Source organism: Pan troglodytes, chromosome 18 (genome assembly GCF_028858775.2).
Source record: "Pan troglodytes isolate AG18354 chromosome 18, NHGRI_mPanTro3-v2.0_pri, whole genome shotgun sequence".
Lineage (NCBI taxonomy): Eukaryota > Metazoa > Chordata > Mammalia > Primates > Hominidae > Pan > Pan troglodytes.
Genome location: NC_072416.2, coordinates 94,416,550 through 94,434,032, shown reverse-complemented (window position 1 = coordinate 94,434,032; position 17,483 = coordinate 94,416,550). Strand labels below are relative to the sequence as shown.

Below are 17,483 nucleotides of genomic sequence, written 5' to 3'. Positions count from 1 at the left end.
TTGTCAATTAACATTTTTTTAAAAGAATAGTGTGGCCAGTTGGGGAGGTAGTTTTTTTTTTTTTTTCCTCTAGTCTCTACTCAGTCTCCAAGATCCCATTCCCCATAAAGTTCCTGTCACCCAGGTGGAGTGCAGTGGCACAATCATGGCTCACTGCACCCTCTCCCTCTTGGGCTCAAGCGATCCTCCCGCCTACAGGTACATGCCACCACGCCCAGCTAATTTTTGTAGTTTTTGTAGACATGGGGTTTCACCATGTTGCGTAGGCTGGTCTCGAACTCCTCAGCTCAATCAATCTGCCCACTTTAGCCTCCCACAGTGCTGGGATTACAGGTGGGAGCCACCAAGCCCAACCCATGAAGTTCCTAACTTTTTATCTCCCTGGGAGTGCACAGCCTACACACACCAGTTTCTCTTTAGAACATACTTAAGAGTCTTGGCTTAGCATCCAACAGACAGAACTTTAACACTTCTATGGATCTGTGCACCTGTCTATGGTGTGGGGTTTTTAAGATCTCTTTCTAATGACACTTTATTTTGCAAAGCAGGACAGTTTCATTCCCAGAAGAGCAGGTATGGTAAATCCTTTGTTCCAGTAACGAAGACAATGATCCAAACCCTAAGCCTCAGAGAAGCCCAGAAACCCTCCAGGCCTCCATCTCTCTGCTCCTAGCACCTGCCCCTCTCTTGACATCAACATCATTCTCCCCTCTCACAGCCCAGCTCCTTCCACAGACCCAGGGATTAGGCACCAGCACCTCAGACTAGATTTTAGAGAATTACCATTCAAGAGGCAATCCTCTTCCCTTGGTTCCAATTTCAAGGTTCTCAAAGACTGGAACAGGGCTAGTTTGAGGCAATGTGCCCCATCGCATAGCCAGAAAGAACCTTACAGTGAAAAGGAGAACAATTCTTCCAAAGTAAGGGGGTGCTGATCCCCAGAGGGAGGACAGATGGGCAACCAAACAGTAACCGGGCCACCACATGCTTCACACTCACTGATCAAGGATTTCTAAAACCACTTTTCTTTTCTCTGAATTTATATAGGACTTTGTATCACTCATAAAGGAATGTCTTATAGGCTGATAACACCTTTCTATTCATGCTTATACTTAACATTTAGGCTAGGATAATTTCCTAACCTCAGTGTCCTCACTATAAGATGGGAATTATTATAATCCCTACCTCATAAATTGTTGGGAGGATTAAAATACTTAGTAAAGTGCCTGACTAATAGAAAGGCATTCAATAAATGTTAGCTATTCATGGTGTCATCATCATTATATTGACCATTATTACTAATCTCCTGTATTGCAAGAATTACAGTTTATATTTTTGTAGACCATCACTGTAGCTAAAGGGTCTTTGGGCCATAGGTGATATTCCATAAAGGTTGGTTAAATTGATCTGTGGTTTTTGACTATGGAAAATCAGAACTCCCTCAAAATGTACAAAACAGATTTACCTGCTAAATAAATCTCTTCAAAGCTGACCCCAGGTTTAATTGAATTAATTCCAATGAATTTGTCACAATGATGGAGAAAGGAAACTTAGAGGGCCCCACAGTGGTTTGCTGGTAAAATGAGAAGTTTGGATTAGATCAATGTTTCCCAAAATATTTTCCTCAGAATGTTAGTGCCCCTCGAATCCTGCACAAAGCAAGAGTTTCATGACCAAGTAGCTTTTAAAACTCCTGTACACTCTACTCCCATTCTTCACAATGCACACTTTCATATTAAAAGTTCTGAGAGGTCCTCAACAGAAGACATCACTTAACTTTTTTTTTTTTTTTTTAAGACAGATTCTCACTCTGTCACCCAGGCTGGAGTACAGTGGCCACCACTCCAGGCCTAAAAATTTTTTAACCTGGTGCTTCCCAATCTAAACTCACAGGGACCAGTTTTCTTAATGAAAGAGAATCAGACTAGCTTGTAACCATAGCTGATGACACTCCCCTGCCCCATTCCTTGTATGTCCTCAGTGGACTAGGTCAGGAATAAATAAATTTTCCTGATTCTCAAGGGCTGGTCACTCCTTTGCACTGAGCTCAAAGCTTCTCTGTAGCATGGGTCACAATGAATGGTAGCCCTGATAGCCTAGAGTAGCCTTTCAGCCTTCTCTGAGCCTCTAAAGACTGAGGATCCTTGGCATGAAATGGAGCAACTGATATACCCTTGCTTCCCCTGGGGACTCTCTTGCTCTGAAAAAGGCATCAGCCATCATCTCCATCTAGAGAATATACTAGCTGACTCAGCTTGACCAGCCTGTCCCAAAATGAGAATCTGGGTAAAATAAGCATTGAAACACTTCATTCCTTGTAGATTCACAAAACATATTAGCATATTAAAGACTATGAAGTTCTGCAGGAAAAAAAAAACCTATTTAACTTTAATCCAACATTGCCAAGTTTTATTTGACCATGGAAGATTTTCCCAAAACACTTACAAACAGATCAAGGACATTAATCTTTCATGAAACACTAGATCCCCAGGGTCCTCTCCAGCTACATCATTCTGTGATTTTCTTTTTTATTTATGATGCATTAAAAGATTAATCTCTATCAGACTTCCATTTAGAAATTCACCAGAATGTGCAAAGGCAGCAGGTAAAATTGCTGAAGGGTATTATAAAAATACCCTCCAGTGATTTTTGAAACTTAAACTGAAATATTTATATAACTATATATTTCAGTTTGTATATTATATATATATGTATATACACACATATATGTGTGTATATATATTGGTGTATGTATATCTATATCTATGTATATATGGCATTATATCCATTTTACAGATGCAGAAACTGAGCTTTAGAGGGGGTGAGCAATTGGTCCAAAGCCACACAGCACACAGGTAGTCATTGATAAAGGTAAAAACAAGAGTTGAAGCCTGAGGTGTAAGGACACAGAGACAAGTACACAAATGTTTACAAGTTACACATATGACACGTGCCTTTAACATGAATTTCTTGAACATTCATTTAGAGGCCTTACAATGAAGACATCAGAGTGGCAGCAAGTTCTGTTGGAATCAGGGGAGTGTGTTCTTCTATAATCTCCTGGCTAACAGGAAAGCACACAGATTTGGCCCATGGTAGTTATACACTCCCATTGAGTCAGGGGCCACTTCTATGCACACAGGAGGTGCTAAAAATATGCTGTTGACTCATTGCCTCTAAGAGCAGAAGAAATGCCAAAAGTATAGGACAAGAGGCAGAAAAGCACACGGAAAAATGTCGTAGGGCAGTCCTCTGAGGAAGTGTTAGATCCCTTTGAAATCTGTCCAAACACTTTCTTGTGCTGGGGAAAGTCAATTACATATTTCAAGCAACCCCACATGTCATACGAGTATCTTGTACGTGTTTGTGTACTCGTGTCTGTGAACTTACATCTCAGACTTCAACTTCTCGCTCCCCACCCTTATCAATGACTGCCTGCATGGCCTTGGGCAAGTTGCTTTCCCTCTTCAAAGCTCAGTTTCTGCATCTATAAAATGGACATAATGCTACCTACCTCATGGGGTTAGTGATCACATTTAAGGAGCTAATATGTGGAAATTGCTTACACAGTACCTATCACATAATAAGGGTTTAACAAGTGTTTGATGTAATTGTTTTGATTATTACTACTATTACTAAAATAATAATTACTACAATAATAATGATTCTTATTCTCTATATTAGTATTATCTTTGAAAATGGGCATGGATTATGTCTATGTAACACTTTTGGCACAATATCTAGCATTATATCACACACAAATTAGAGAATTCATGTTATTAAGGATGAAAAAATATTTTTACTGACCCTTAAATTCTTCGTAAGTAACTGCAAAAGAAGCCATTATCCCAACACATGAAATAAAAAAAAAATTCAGTTCCTCTGGAGTTTGTTTTTGGAGGTAGCCACAGGACACCTAAATTTTTTTTCTTTTCAGAGAGACAGAGGGGCTCACTAGGTTGACCAGGCTGGTCTTGAACTCCTGGTCTCAAGCCATCCTCCCACCTCAGCCTCCCAAAGTGCTGGGATTACATGCATGAGCCACCACATCCAGCCTACCTAAAATATTGAATGCTGTTAATAAATCTCCTGAGGCCAGCATAAGAAGGTGATGGGCAAAACTAATGCAGGTATGTTTTTCTGGCTTTTTCATGTATTGGGCCAAACTTTGAAAAGCACTTACTATTAATGGCTAACTTGCAAAATTTGTGATTTATTAAAAGCAGATTTTAATTGTTTTACCTAAAAATAATAGGCCTCTGATCTGCCAAAGATGAAGATTTAATTTCTAGGTGTTCCCCACAACACCTAGAAACATCAGTGTAATCGATTATTAAACACTTTAGAACTATTCTCATCAAAGTTCTTTAATATATAATACAGCAAAAGAAAAGTTTCTTTTCTAAAGGCTTCTCTATACTTTTTTTAGTAGTTGAATTTCATTTCTGAAGGCTCCTAAAAAGAATAGAATTTAGATCTTTATTAAAGAGGAAATATATTTTCCATGTTTAATTTAAATTACATTCCATCAGTCATTTGCAATCTTAGCCTACACGGAATTTTTTTTTTTTTTTGGTAGTTTTTATGTTTGGGCTTTAGGAGGGGATTCCCAATAATCTCTACATAAATATTTCTAATCTCTATATAAATATTTTAACATTTCAATGTAAATTAGTTTTTTAAAGCTATTTTATCCATAAAAATAATGAATTTGCATGGCTGAGGGTGAAATAATGTGTTACCAGGACCCCTCAGTTTTGGGGGTTGTGAGTAGATCCCATCTTCATGTTCCTCCAGCCCAGCCCAAGCCTGGCTCAGGTCCTCCTCCCCCATTTGTCAGGAACCACCATCCCCAGGGATTCTATGTGCCCTGCCTGACCAGCGTTCTCCATCAGAGTTTACCAATCTTTTGTTCATTCCCTCAGAGCACAGCTAAGCAAGAGTACACTAATTTGAAAATTAACTCAAGCAAATAGAGGAACAATATCCCCAACACATTGCATTTTAACATAGGGTTTCCTGGACACACTGTTTCAACCCAAGAGTTGGGCTAATAGTAGGAGTTCCATCTGCTAAAATACAGCTGTCAGCTTCAGTGGGAAATTCATGAACGTCTTCGTAGTTTGTTTTTACGTTTCACTTGGCACTGTTTCTAAAATTTCCTCTGAAGCCAAAAAATAAGTTATTTCCCAGCACACTGGTCACTTTTCATTTATCATTGGATTGATTTTTGTAACTTGCAGTAGGAGCTGAAATCGACCAGGGGGTTCTTATCCAACAGACAGCAGCAAAACTCTTTGTGTATCTGCGTTCCTTTCAACAAGCGTGACTTCCTCAATGGCATCATTCGTGAGCGTAACACAGAGCTCAGCAATAACGTTTCTTCACTAACCCTACCAGGTATCCAACATAGGATGTTACTTCCTTTCACTGTTTTCCGACTCCTGGCAGATATTAATCATTGGGATTTGGGAACAAGGAAATAGAATTTCTGAGAATGCTTGAGAATTCCCAAATTCATATGATTTTCATAACACTCCACTTACAAGTTTTTGAAAAATAATAAGTGACTATAATAACAAGCAAATAGTCGTTTTTTTTCTGTAACAGGATTATATGAAAAGTTTTAGTAGTCTTCTGTTTTAAAGAGATATGATAACAAATGATGATTTATTATTATTATGAGCCAATATATTGTAACAAGATTATAAAATCCAATAGCATTAATAGAGAAAACATTAAAAAGAAATGAATATTATCACAAAATAAATGCTAAAGAAAAGTCCTTTAAAGATTGAAAGGTAACACCACAAATACTTAATGCTTTAGTCATTGTTTACATGACATTGTTAAACAAGGCATCAATCATCCCCTCCAATACCATTTAAATAACATAACATTCTGATCTCCTGGCAAGATGAATAGCACTAGAAAGAAGCAACTGTCAAAATTGCCAATTTAAGGGCATATTGTGTTTCTAAAACTTGGCATTTCTTAGAAAACCTCTCATAGGATTTGTAAAACATATACTATGCCTATGAACACATTAATATTTATTTGCAGAAATGGTTCACTGTTAGCAGCGGACAAGGCCATGAACACACACTTGTAACACAGCAGCAGATACAAGAAAGTCTGACTGAGTCTCCTTTACTGCTCCTGTCCTGTTCACCTTAACTTTCATCTCCACATGTCAGTGCTTCCTCATCTTGCTTGACTTGAAGTCAGTGCATTTCTTCAAGCCAGTAAGTTCTCTATACTGACTATTAAGCTGTAATTTTCACAGGAAAATTAGAATGTTCCTTCCCATTTTCCTAATTTCTCAACTGATTTTTCTCAGAATTCAGAATCCATAAATATTGAAATGCCAGGAGAGAATTTCCAAATGGAAATGCTGTTCCCTTAGTCCATTTTCAGAAGAAACCGTAGGATAGTGTTATCCTTCTCTTCTCCAATTTTTTTTTTCCTGCAAACTTATGGTTATCACCTCTTTAAGTGAGTAGCTCATAATTTTGCCTCCCCTGCAAATGGTCCCAAAACAGTGAAGTGGGTCCTCTTTAGCTGTGTCTTTAGTACATAATCCTGCATTTCTGACCATATGCAGGGAGTGTGACCCAGGGAAGGATCCCTGACTCAATGGGATTTCTCTTGCTGTCTCTAGAATTTGAACACCGGAACCCAGACGTACAGAGGCTGGGAGCCATCGTGGTGTGCTATATTGATGACGGCAGCAGTGGGTGGTGTGGGGGCAGTTAATTGACAGCTACCTGTTGCTGACATCCCAGGAACTGCCTGAACCTCCTCTTTCCCAGTCATAAGATATCTAAGATTCTGCAGTATTCTTCATTAAATCCTAGCATGGTTTAAGCTAGCCAGAATTAGGTTCTGTTGCTTTCAATCAACAGAACCTTAGCTAATACGTTGTTATTTCCTGGTCTTTGTTCCTTTAATTTTCCAGGAAAATAAGGGAAAATGGCTTATTGGTTTTAAAAAGAGACAAGGGACAACATACCATTTATGCAAAATTTAGAAGCACTCAAAGGAAACTCTGGAAAGTTCCTGAGACATATATAGGTAGGTTCAGCATAAAACTTGAACAGTGTATCTAGATCATGGTTGCCATGGTTGCCTTGACACAATGAACATCTGTATCAAGATCATATTTTCTTGGTGGGACAGAGAGAAGCACAAGGCGGGACTCACATTTACAGTAATCCTTGTTTTCCAGGGACCATACAACCCAGTTTGTCCAGAGCTGTTCATCTTTAGTTTGTTATCCCACCATAATTATAAATAGAACCTCCTTTTTCTCTCAAGAATATCCCACTTTGGATGATAATTTCTGTGACTACCCATTAAGAATATTTAATAACTATAGAAAACTGCTTCTCTATATTTTTTGTATGTTTGAAACATTTTATAACAAAAATATCTTTAAAGTTATCACCTACACAGAATATAGCTGCCAAATGCTCCTACTCTGCTATTCTAACCATGAATCCCTCTGGGGCCCCTTCCTCCTACGGCGCTTGTGAGGATGAAATGAAATAAGCTCTATGAAGTGCCCAACAGTGACCAACACTGAATAAAATACAGCCACCATAGGTGGCCTTCCCTTATGTTCACCAAACTCCTGATAAGTTATTCGGTGATGTTTTAATCTTAATATTTTATGTAGATTATACATTCATCTGATTCAAAATGCAAAAGGTACAAAAGCGTATACAGTTAAAAGTTTCCCAACCCACTACCATTTATCTCCCTGGAGGCAACTGTTTCCAGATTTTTGAATATCCTTAAAGAATATCATATGTATGGAAAAGAAAGGTTATATATTTATATGCATCTGTGTATGCATTTTCCTATGAGAGGCTCACAAAGTCTCCTTGAAGAGATATCATTATTACAAATACCCCTCAATTTACAATGGGGTTATATTCCAATAAACTTATGAAAATATTGTAAGCTGAAAATGCATTTAATACACTTAACCTACTAAACATCATAGCTTAGCTCGGCCTACCTTAAACACTCACATTAACCTACAGTTAGGCAAAATCATCTAACAGAAAGCCCATTTTATAATAAAGTGGGCTTTGAATATCTCATGTAATATAATGAATACTGTACTGAAAGTGGAAAACAGAATGGTTGTATGAGTACTCAAAGTACAGCTTCTGCTGAATGTGTATTGCTTTCAAACTATCTTAAAGTTGAAAAATCATAAGTCAAAATATTCTAAGTCAGGGATTGTTTGTACTTCTACTTTACACGATGAAATTGAGCCTTGAAAAGATTAAGTGACTCGCCCAAGGTCACACTGGCAGTTAAATAGTGAAACTTGGATCCAAATTGTTCAGTCACTACATGTATTGTCTTGAAATTTGAAAAAGAGGAAGAGGAATTAAACTACTAAATTGAAGGACTATTTTAGGCATAGAAGCAGCAGATGCCTTCATGTCCAAGTGATTGTGAAAAGCCCACTTGCCCCAAAATATGTCTCCTGGTCATATGAAATTCCACCATTTCAGATTTTTACCTGGGGATTTAGAGTAATCTGCTGTTTTCCTAGAGCTCCCCTAAAATAGAAATAGAAAATTTCGGAAGGCTAAATATATGCTAACATTGGAAACAAATGGAGAAAACTCATTTTCTCCCCTTCATAAGGCAAGGTACTGAAGGAGGGGGCCCTACGGGCTGTGCAGGGACATCCTGGAGGCATGGGGAGAAGAAACTGAAAGGCAAGTTTGTATGGAACAAAGAATACCGATCTCAGGATTCTCCCTTGAACCTGCCCTAACTTCGTTCAAATAGACTTAGCCACTGACCTGCTGTCAAAAGACCACAGCCAATCTGACTTGTTTTCAATATAATGATGAATATTGATTTGGTCCCTTCATCCAACATTCTCAGCTGGATCTTTTTTGACCAAGGATATACATTACTACGTGAGTACAGGCAGTTAATTCTTCCACACGGGACTTCGGAGTTTCTGAGTTAACCAGAATCACCCACCTTAACATCTGCCAGTTTATACCCCAAGTCCTGACCAGTGCCCCCTACCTGCTATGCCTCATGTTTTCAATAGAGCAGAAAATCAGAAATGAAAGATGAAACATCATAGCCAATATCACAGAAATACAAAGGATCCTAAGAAACTGCTAGGTATAATTACACACTAACTAATTGGATCATCTAGAAGAAATGGATAAATTCCCAGACACATAAAACCTACCAAGATTGACTCATGAAGAAACTTAAAAATCTGAACAGACTAATAGCAAGCAAGGAGGTTGAATCCGTAAGAAAATGTCTCCTATCAATGAAAAACCCAAAACCAGATGGCTTCCCAGATTAATTCTACCAAATATTTTAAGAAGAACTAATACCAGTCCTTCTCAAACTCTTCCAAAAAGCTGAAGTGGAGGGAATACTTCCAAACTCATCTTACAGGGCCAGCATTACCCTGATTCCAAAGCCAGACAAGAACACTACAAGAAAGGAAAATGACAGGCCAATATCCTTGATCTACATAGATGCAAAAATCCTCAACAAAATCCTAGCAAACCAAATTCAATAGCACATTGAAAGAATCATTCACCATGATCATGTCATGGTTCAACATAAGCAAATCAATACATATAATATGCCATATTAGAAAAATAAAGGATAGAAACTATATGGCCATCACAATAGATATAGAAAAAGCTTTTGACAAAATTCGAAACCCTTTCATGGTGAAAAAAAAAACACCCAACAGATCACGTATTGAGGGACTGTATCCCAACAAAATAAAGGCCATATATGACAAACCCATAGCTAACACCATAATCAATGGTGAAAAGTTGAAACTTTTCCTCTACCATCAGGAACAAGACAAGGATGCCCACAGACACCACTTCTCAGGGTAATTAGGCAAAAGAAAGAAATAAAAGGCATCCTAATAGGAAAGGAAGAAGTGAAACTGTCTCTACTGACGGCATGATCTTGTTATGTATAGAAAACCCTACAAACTTCACTAAAAAAAGGTTAGAACTCAACACAAAGAAGGGAACAATAGACACTGGGGGACTCCAAAGGTGGGAGGGAAGGATGGTGGGAGCAAGGGTTGAAAAACTACCTATCGATTACTATGCTCACTGCTTGGGTGGTGGGATCATTAGAAGCCCAAACCTCAGCACCATGCAATATACCTGTTTAAGAAACCTGTACATCTACCCTCCTGACTCTAAAATGAAACATACAATATTTAAAAAACAAAAACAAATAAATAAAATTTGAAAACTGTTAGAACTGACCTGATAGGTGAAATCAGTAAAGTTGTAGGATACAAAATCAACAGATAGAGCCTTGAACACAGCAACATCCAGCTGTCTGACACGAAAGTCTCAGGGGCAAGAAAACCTCTATATGAACTCAGAAACAATGAGCTAAGTTGTGTTTATGTCTGAAAGGATGTTAAGAACTTCATTCATGTTACATCAGAGCCAACAGAAAGAACCAACAGGAAACCTGTACCCAACAAACAGAAATGACAAGATGAAGGGAAAGCAGAGGTAAGGGCTTACCTTAGAAAGGGCAAGTGATTAGCTCAATATGCAATACAATGTTTGCTCCTGAGCCAAAAATTTGTACAATAATTTGGATATTACTTGCACAACCAGAAAAATCAGCCACTCATTAGGAAAATGTGTTTCTGTAGAAGTCTTAGGACTCACTCAGCTATCTATAATAACATGAAAAGACAATATTTTCATCCAAAATGAGTATTTTTGTTTGTCTTGGCTTGTTATTCTAACGTCAACAGCCTCTAAATAAACTGTTGAAGTACATGATATAACCACCTCTTTCTCCATCTTTCCCATTGCTCCCATAGGGTTTGGGTTGTGCAATTTCACCATTAGCAAAGCTTTTTGCTGAAATCTGGCTTTTCAAAGGGAGAGTATCCAGAAACAGAAGATGCTGATCTGGGAGGCTCTTCCTAATAGAACTGCTGCTTCAGTTTAACTTGAAAAAGCCCACACCCAGTTCCTAATGACAAACATCTGAACACCGGTTCTTCCCATGAGCAAGACCATGCTATGCCTCCTGCTCGCTCTGTTCTATAAGCAACCCACAGATTGCTCCCTGTGAAGAGGAGCCTGCCAGGGGAGCAGCATTCCACCAGACCCTGATTTAGCAAGATATTTCCGTATCATTCCCCCAACCAGCTGGAAGTCCTCCACTGCTCTTGTGTAAAAATCTAACTCATCTCGCTGAATTTCCTGATTTAAAAGTCTAATTCATTTCACCAAAAGTGTGACAGAAGGAAACCAAGTACACCATCTCTCTCTTACCAAACCGAAGCTATTGCATGTGCATTCTGGGGGAAAAACATGTTCCAAATATGTTATGGAGGGGGTGCCAGCCCAGTGTCATCCTCTTACTATTGCCATAGGATCTTGGCTGATGGCATCAGAGGAAAAACAAGTTTATCGATTACTTTCAACCATTAAGCTCACTCCTCCATGAAAAATAAGTCACAAGTCCAATGTCTCTTATTAAAATAAGCACTGCAAAATATAAAGGAGTCACAGTTTTAAAATGGGACACACGTTCTCTAAGCGGTGAACCACGTTAGAGGTGCACTGTTTACATTGTATAAAGTCCCCTGGAGCCAGGGTTAGGAAGCGCATCTGTTCTTTGGTGTTCTGGGATGAAGGAGAAAGGAAAATGTGCTGCCAGAAGTGAGTGGGAAGGAGCCCATGAGATAAAGGAAGTAAATCCATTTGCTGATTGCAATAATAATGGTAATACACGAAGCTATACATACATACATACATACATACATACATACATACATACATACATGCAAACTTTCACATTTTTTAAAAAAAAGAACTTAAGGCTTCCATTCATGTAATCAGCCCTTATGAACTCTCCTGATTAGCTGCAAGGAAAATCTTCCTTTCTCCTTTTTCCTGCACCATCCTGGGCTCCCTTTTGACTTTTTTTTTTTTTTTTAAACTTATAAACGATCAGCTCATATTCTGAAGTTTGTAGTCCCCTCCCGCCCCCTCTCTCTCTATACGGCTCATTTACATTGGCAGCTGTCGTGCTGCTGGGCATCCTCAAACCCACCAGTTTCCCTTTAATGTTTGAGCAGACAAACATGATCATGCACTAGGCATCACTGTGCCACTCAAAATGCTTTTTTGTTTTTTTTATTGCATCTGAGAGAAATCTCAAGGTTGCAAACCTGGAGTCAGAATTGTCTCCATGTGTCTCAGTGGGAAGAGTATCGTGTGAAGAAACAAGTTGATTCTACTAATCAAAAGGAATTTTTTTTGATATCAGGTCATCCTCCGAATGAATTTATATTACCCAGTGGAGGGTCACATGAAGAAAATGGTCAAACAGCACCACCTAGAGCAAGAGCTGAGAAGTGCAGCGGAGCTGGGCTGAGTCAGGAAAGAAAAGCAAGCTGGTGCCTGGCTCAGCGCTCTCCCCTCTGCTCCTGTCTGCACGGAAAGATTAGGATGACAGTGGCAGGAAGCCTGTGCACCTAGTATGCATCACTTGAAGGGAACACACAGATTCCAGTAAACAGTTGGAAGGAAATGTTAATACCAGGCTCTGCTAAACAATATGAAATGACTCCTAGATGAGACAAGCGACTTTCATCAAAGTTTCCTGATACCTGAAAAGACAGCCCAGGGGATCCTGCACTACATGTGGTGTATGTAAATTAAGCGGGTTTATTTCCCCTTTGTAATCAAGGCTCATACACAAACAAAATCACACTTTAGAAACGGCCTATTTCAACTTGTAACTAGCTTGCTTTCAGGGGCTCCAGGTCAAAAAGAAATAGAGCACAAAGACGCTTTCTCCTTAGGGATCATACACAAATTCACTCTGTCCCTTTCTTTCCCACATGGAGCAACAAAGCCATCAGACCTCTCCATCCACCCATCGGGTCCTTCCTGATTAAAGTGAGATAAATCACAGCCCTCTCTCTCCAGATGGCAGGCGACAAGAGGGGGATGCTTGCCTCAAGAAGTCCTCCCCATCCCTCTGCATTCATGCAAGCCCGAGCGGAGAGATGCAAGTAATTACGGATGCATTTTAATTCCCCAGACCCTGCAATTAAAAATGGAAATTTTTTGGCCACGCGTATTGGCTCACGCCTGTAATCCCAGCACTTTCAGAGGCCGAGGTCGGCGGATCACCTGGGGTCAGGAGTTCGAGACCAGCCTGGCCAACATGGTGAAACCCTGTCTCTACTAAAAATACAAAAATTAGCTAGGAATGGTGGTGGGCGCCTGTAGTCCCAGCTACTCGGGAGGATGAGGCAGGAGAATCACTTGAACCCGGGAGGCAAAGTTTGCAGTGAGCCAAGATCGCACCACTGCACTCCACTCTGGGTGACAAAGGAAGACTTCATCTCAAAAAATGTTTTTAAAAAATGGAAGTGTTGTTCTTTCATTTGTAAATGTGTTTTGGTAAAAGAGGGGCAGTTTAAGCAACCCTTTCTATTGTCTACATTGTTAAAATTCATCCGACATGGACTCTTGACTCCGTTTTGCCTGGGCAGACCCAATTCAAGCATTTACAACAGCTATAACCTCCTCAAATCAAAAAGAGGAATCAGCATTATTGCTAAGTTCAAATAAGGTCTTGTTTTATTTCATTTTTATTTTTGAATGCAGCCATTCCTCCAGGTGCTGTCATCAGGTAAGATTGTCAGTCCTGATTAGGTAAAGGTATTATTACAAAATGCAATTCTTAAAAATTCAGTGTCTAACTACACTTTTAATAAGCCTTTCCCCCTCCCCTATGTATTCTCCCTTAGACACCCCTTCTCAAATTTAAAATCACAGAAACTAAAATATGATGCCTAAAGAGAGCCTAGCGACTGCCCAGTCCTCTAACTTGATGAGTGGGAGTACTGAAGCCCAGAGGAGGTCAAGTAATTTGTTCCCAATGTCTTAGATAAGAAGAAAATGACCAGCTGGGAAATCCCACTCATGTCAAGGCAGAGGCACAGGGCCACAGACTGTGGTTGAATTGTGCCACACTCCTACATCCTTCTTCAGGAATCACAGAACATTCCTGTGTTGAGTCGGAGTCACTGACTTCCTTTTCAGGCTGATTGAGTTCTGTCCTTACGGGCTGTGACAAGAAGTTTTGGTATTATGCTACACCAAGACCATTTATCTAGTTCAAGAAATGAGCACAGTCCTTAGAGCCCAGCAACTTTCCCCATGTCCAGTAAATGTAGCTTCTCCATTAGAAGCTGTCAGAATGGAGCCTTCTGGCTCATCTTGATTTTGATTTGTGCAAGAATGAATGATTGTGCTAAGACAGCTTTCCTAGCTGATAGAGAGTGAAACTTTTTTCTCATAATCTATAAAAAAATTAAACTAGAACTTTTTTCTCATAATCTGTGAAAAAATATTAAATTAAATCTGGCTCGTCTTGATTTTGATTTGTGCAAGAATGAATGGTTGTGCTAAGACAGCTTTCCTAGCTGATAGTGAGCAAAACTTTTTTCTCATAATCTATAAAAAAATATTAAATTAGAAGCATAGAGTTTATTTCATGACTTTTATCTTCCTGCAATTTTCTTGTGGGCATAAATGATTTGTTTTTATCCTGCCTGCCCCCCAATCCCTTTTCCAAGAGACTAAAAGAGTATCTAGTGCAAAGTAGAGACTCAAATATTTTTTAATAAACAGTGATCCCAGCCACCCAGTGCATGTTGCCAAATGCCAACCCCATAAATGATCAAACACATCATCTCATTCAGCCAATCAAAATCAAGTGCTACCTATTTTTTTAAGTTTTCATAGCCCTTGGGCATCTGCTTTCTCAGCATTTCCCAAACTTGAGTCATTCTTATCCTGCCTTCCTAATTTTGCTCTGTCAATTACCTCTACTATTATTTATTTCATATATTTTTAAATAGCCCCACTTTTGAAACTTAAATACATGCCTTTTAAAAGGAAGCCTTCTTACTACTATACATCAAAAGCCATTATTACTTGTTCTAAGTACTCATAACAACATGGTCACAACTATTAAAATTTACTAATGTGCATCCACATACTCTCTAAATTCATGGAGCATCTGCACACACTTTAAGAAACAATTCTGCATTACTCACTCAATTTTCTTGACATCCTTCTGAGGCAGGACAAACCTTGGGCCCAAAGAATTGAGGTAGGAGTCCAAGCAAGTTGTCAGCCACATAAAGGCAAACCTTGGCTTGGAAGTCAGGACTACCAGCCCCTAGGTTATGGTTCATGCTCTTTCCTCTGCTCTCCAGAACCTCCTATCTCCAAGTGTAGTTAGCAGCCCAGATGCAGCAGCATCCTCTAGAGACTTGTTAAAAATGCAGAAGCTCAGGCTCCACCCCAAGCCTATGCAGACTGAATCTGCATTTTAACAAGGTCCAGGTAATTCACATGCACATTAAGTTTGAAAAGGCCTGGTCTAGATCAGCGGTTCTCTAACTTAGCAGCACATTAGAACCATCTGTAGAGACTTTAAAAATACCAGTGCCTGGGCTTCAACTCCCAGAGAATCTGACTTAAGTGTCTGGGGTTTGCCCTGAGTCTAGGTATTTTTAAAAACCCCTCAGCTTATACAAAGCTGGCAGGGCCGGGCACAGTGGCTCATGCCTATAATCCCAGCACTTCGTGAGGCCAAAGTGGGAAGATTGCTTGAGTCCAGGAGTTTGAGACTAGCCTGGGCTAAAACCCCATCCCTACAAAAAAAAACCACAAAAAGTAGTTGGGCATGGTGGTGGCACATACCTGTAGTCCCGGCTACTCAGGAGGCTGAGTCCTCGCTTGAACCCAGGAGGTCACGGTCTGGTCAACAGAGCAAGACCCTGTATCAAAACAAACAAACAAACAAACAAAAAATGCTAGCAGCTTACCAGCTAGGGAGGCCTGTAGAGCCAAGTTTTCCAAGTGGGGCTACATTAGTTGTTCCAGAACTTTAGCTGCATCAAAACCACCTGGATGGCTTGTTCAGCTACAGAGGGTCTGGCCATGCCCCTAGAGTTTCCAGCTGAGGGTCTGGAATGAGGCCCGATGATTTGCATTTCTAACAATCTCCAGGTGATGCTGATGCTGTGGGTCCAGGGACCACATTTTGAGAATCTATGCTAAATGAATCGGAGAAGACCAAAGCTCAAACTTATTCCAAGAACTTTTCAAGGCCCACCTGCAAGTTGTAGTGGAAGTAAGCATCTAAGGGTGCAAAAAAGTTTCACTGTAGACTAAGGCCTTTTACCTGAGCTCTCAAATGTTCACATTTCTCTTATCAACCTAAATAACAAACAGAGAGAGGCTCTCCACAAGAAAAAGATATTCGTTTGGAAACAGAGCCTTGCAATAGAAATAGGCAAGCCAGAGTAAACTATATGCATATTCACGGAGGTAAAGGAAGACAAAAGAAAAAATGAGGAAGATTATATGATCATTTGGAAATGATTATCCTTGGCTACAAAGATCAATAACAAAGGTGATGCCAGGCCCAGGTTGGACAGGCAGTTGTTGGGCAAATATCCTTCAGAAGCATTGTTGTGTGCAAAGTTGCAATGGGCTTTGTGCAAGATTGTGATTTTTGCAGTCTTCTGTGATAAGTTTTTGTTATCAGGCATACAAGCGCAAGAATCCTTTTTTGCATGGCCTTCCCTGGCTCTATTTGTCAGGGTTTTGGTTAGGGGAGGGGTATTTTTAACACTCTCAATGTAAAAAATGCCATAAGGTAGGTACCCCAATTGCTTGTTTCGTCTTCATAAAATAACTTTTCCACTCGAACAAAGTCTACACATAAATTGTAAAAATACCCTGGCATGCAGTCCCTGGAAAAGTCTGGAGTCATTCTCGGGGTTCCCACCCAGGTGGGCAAGCGTAGCCACCACAGATAAACACAAAGTAGGGGTGCCCGCTGGGGTTCGGCGGCAGGCAGTGGCCCTGGTTCTGATATTTGGCTGAAAACACAGCTCCTCTTTGTCACCCTCAGGACATTTCAGCTATTTCCTAGATAATAATCTCACTTCACCCTGCACAAAACAGGCACATGATCATGTCACTCTGACCTGGTTTGAGTCCAAGGAGACTTTTGTTTTTAAAATAATTTAGGTTAGAAGTTAAAATATGAACTTTGGGCCAGGAGTGGTGGCTCATGCCTATAATCCCAGCACTTCGGGAGGCTGAGGCGGGCGGATGACTTGAAGTCAGGAGTTGGAGACTGGCCTGGCCAACATGCTGAAACCCCATCTCTACTAAAAAAAAATAATAATACAAAAATTAGCTGGGTGTGGTGGCGGGCACCTATAATCCCAGCTACTTGGGAGACTGAGGCAGGAGAATTGCTTGAGCCTGGGAAGTGGAGGTTGCAGTGAGCAGAGATCTTACCACTACACTCCAAAACAAACAACAAAGAAAAAAATTCTAGAGTCACACTGAAAATCTTAACAACCTGCTTCT

The 17,483-nt window shown here is 39.8% G+C and overlaps 1 protein-coding gene across 2 annotated transcripts in view; it reads right to left on the bottom strand.

Moving 5' to 3' along the window:
- LOC134808837 (MAM and LDL-receptor class A domain-containing protein 1-like) overlaps positions 1 to 15,880 on the bottom strand; it is a 91,147-nt gene extending 75,267 nt beyond the window's left edge. For both annotated transcript variants that reach the window (XR_010152702.1, XM_063797967.1), the window contains exon 1: positions 15,798 to 15,880. The gene's annotated coding sequence lies outside the window, so the exon portion shown is untranslated. The remainder of the gene's footprint in view (positions 1 to 15,797) is intronic.
- Positions 15,881 to 17,483: the final 1,603 nt, after the last annotated feature.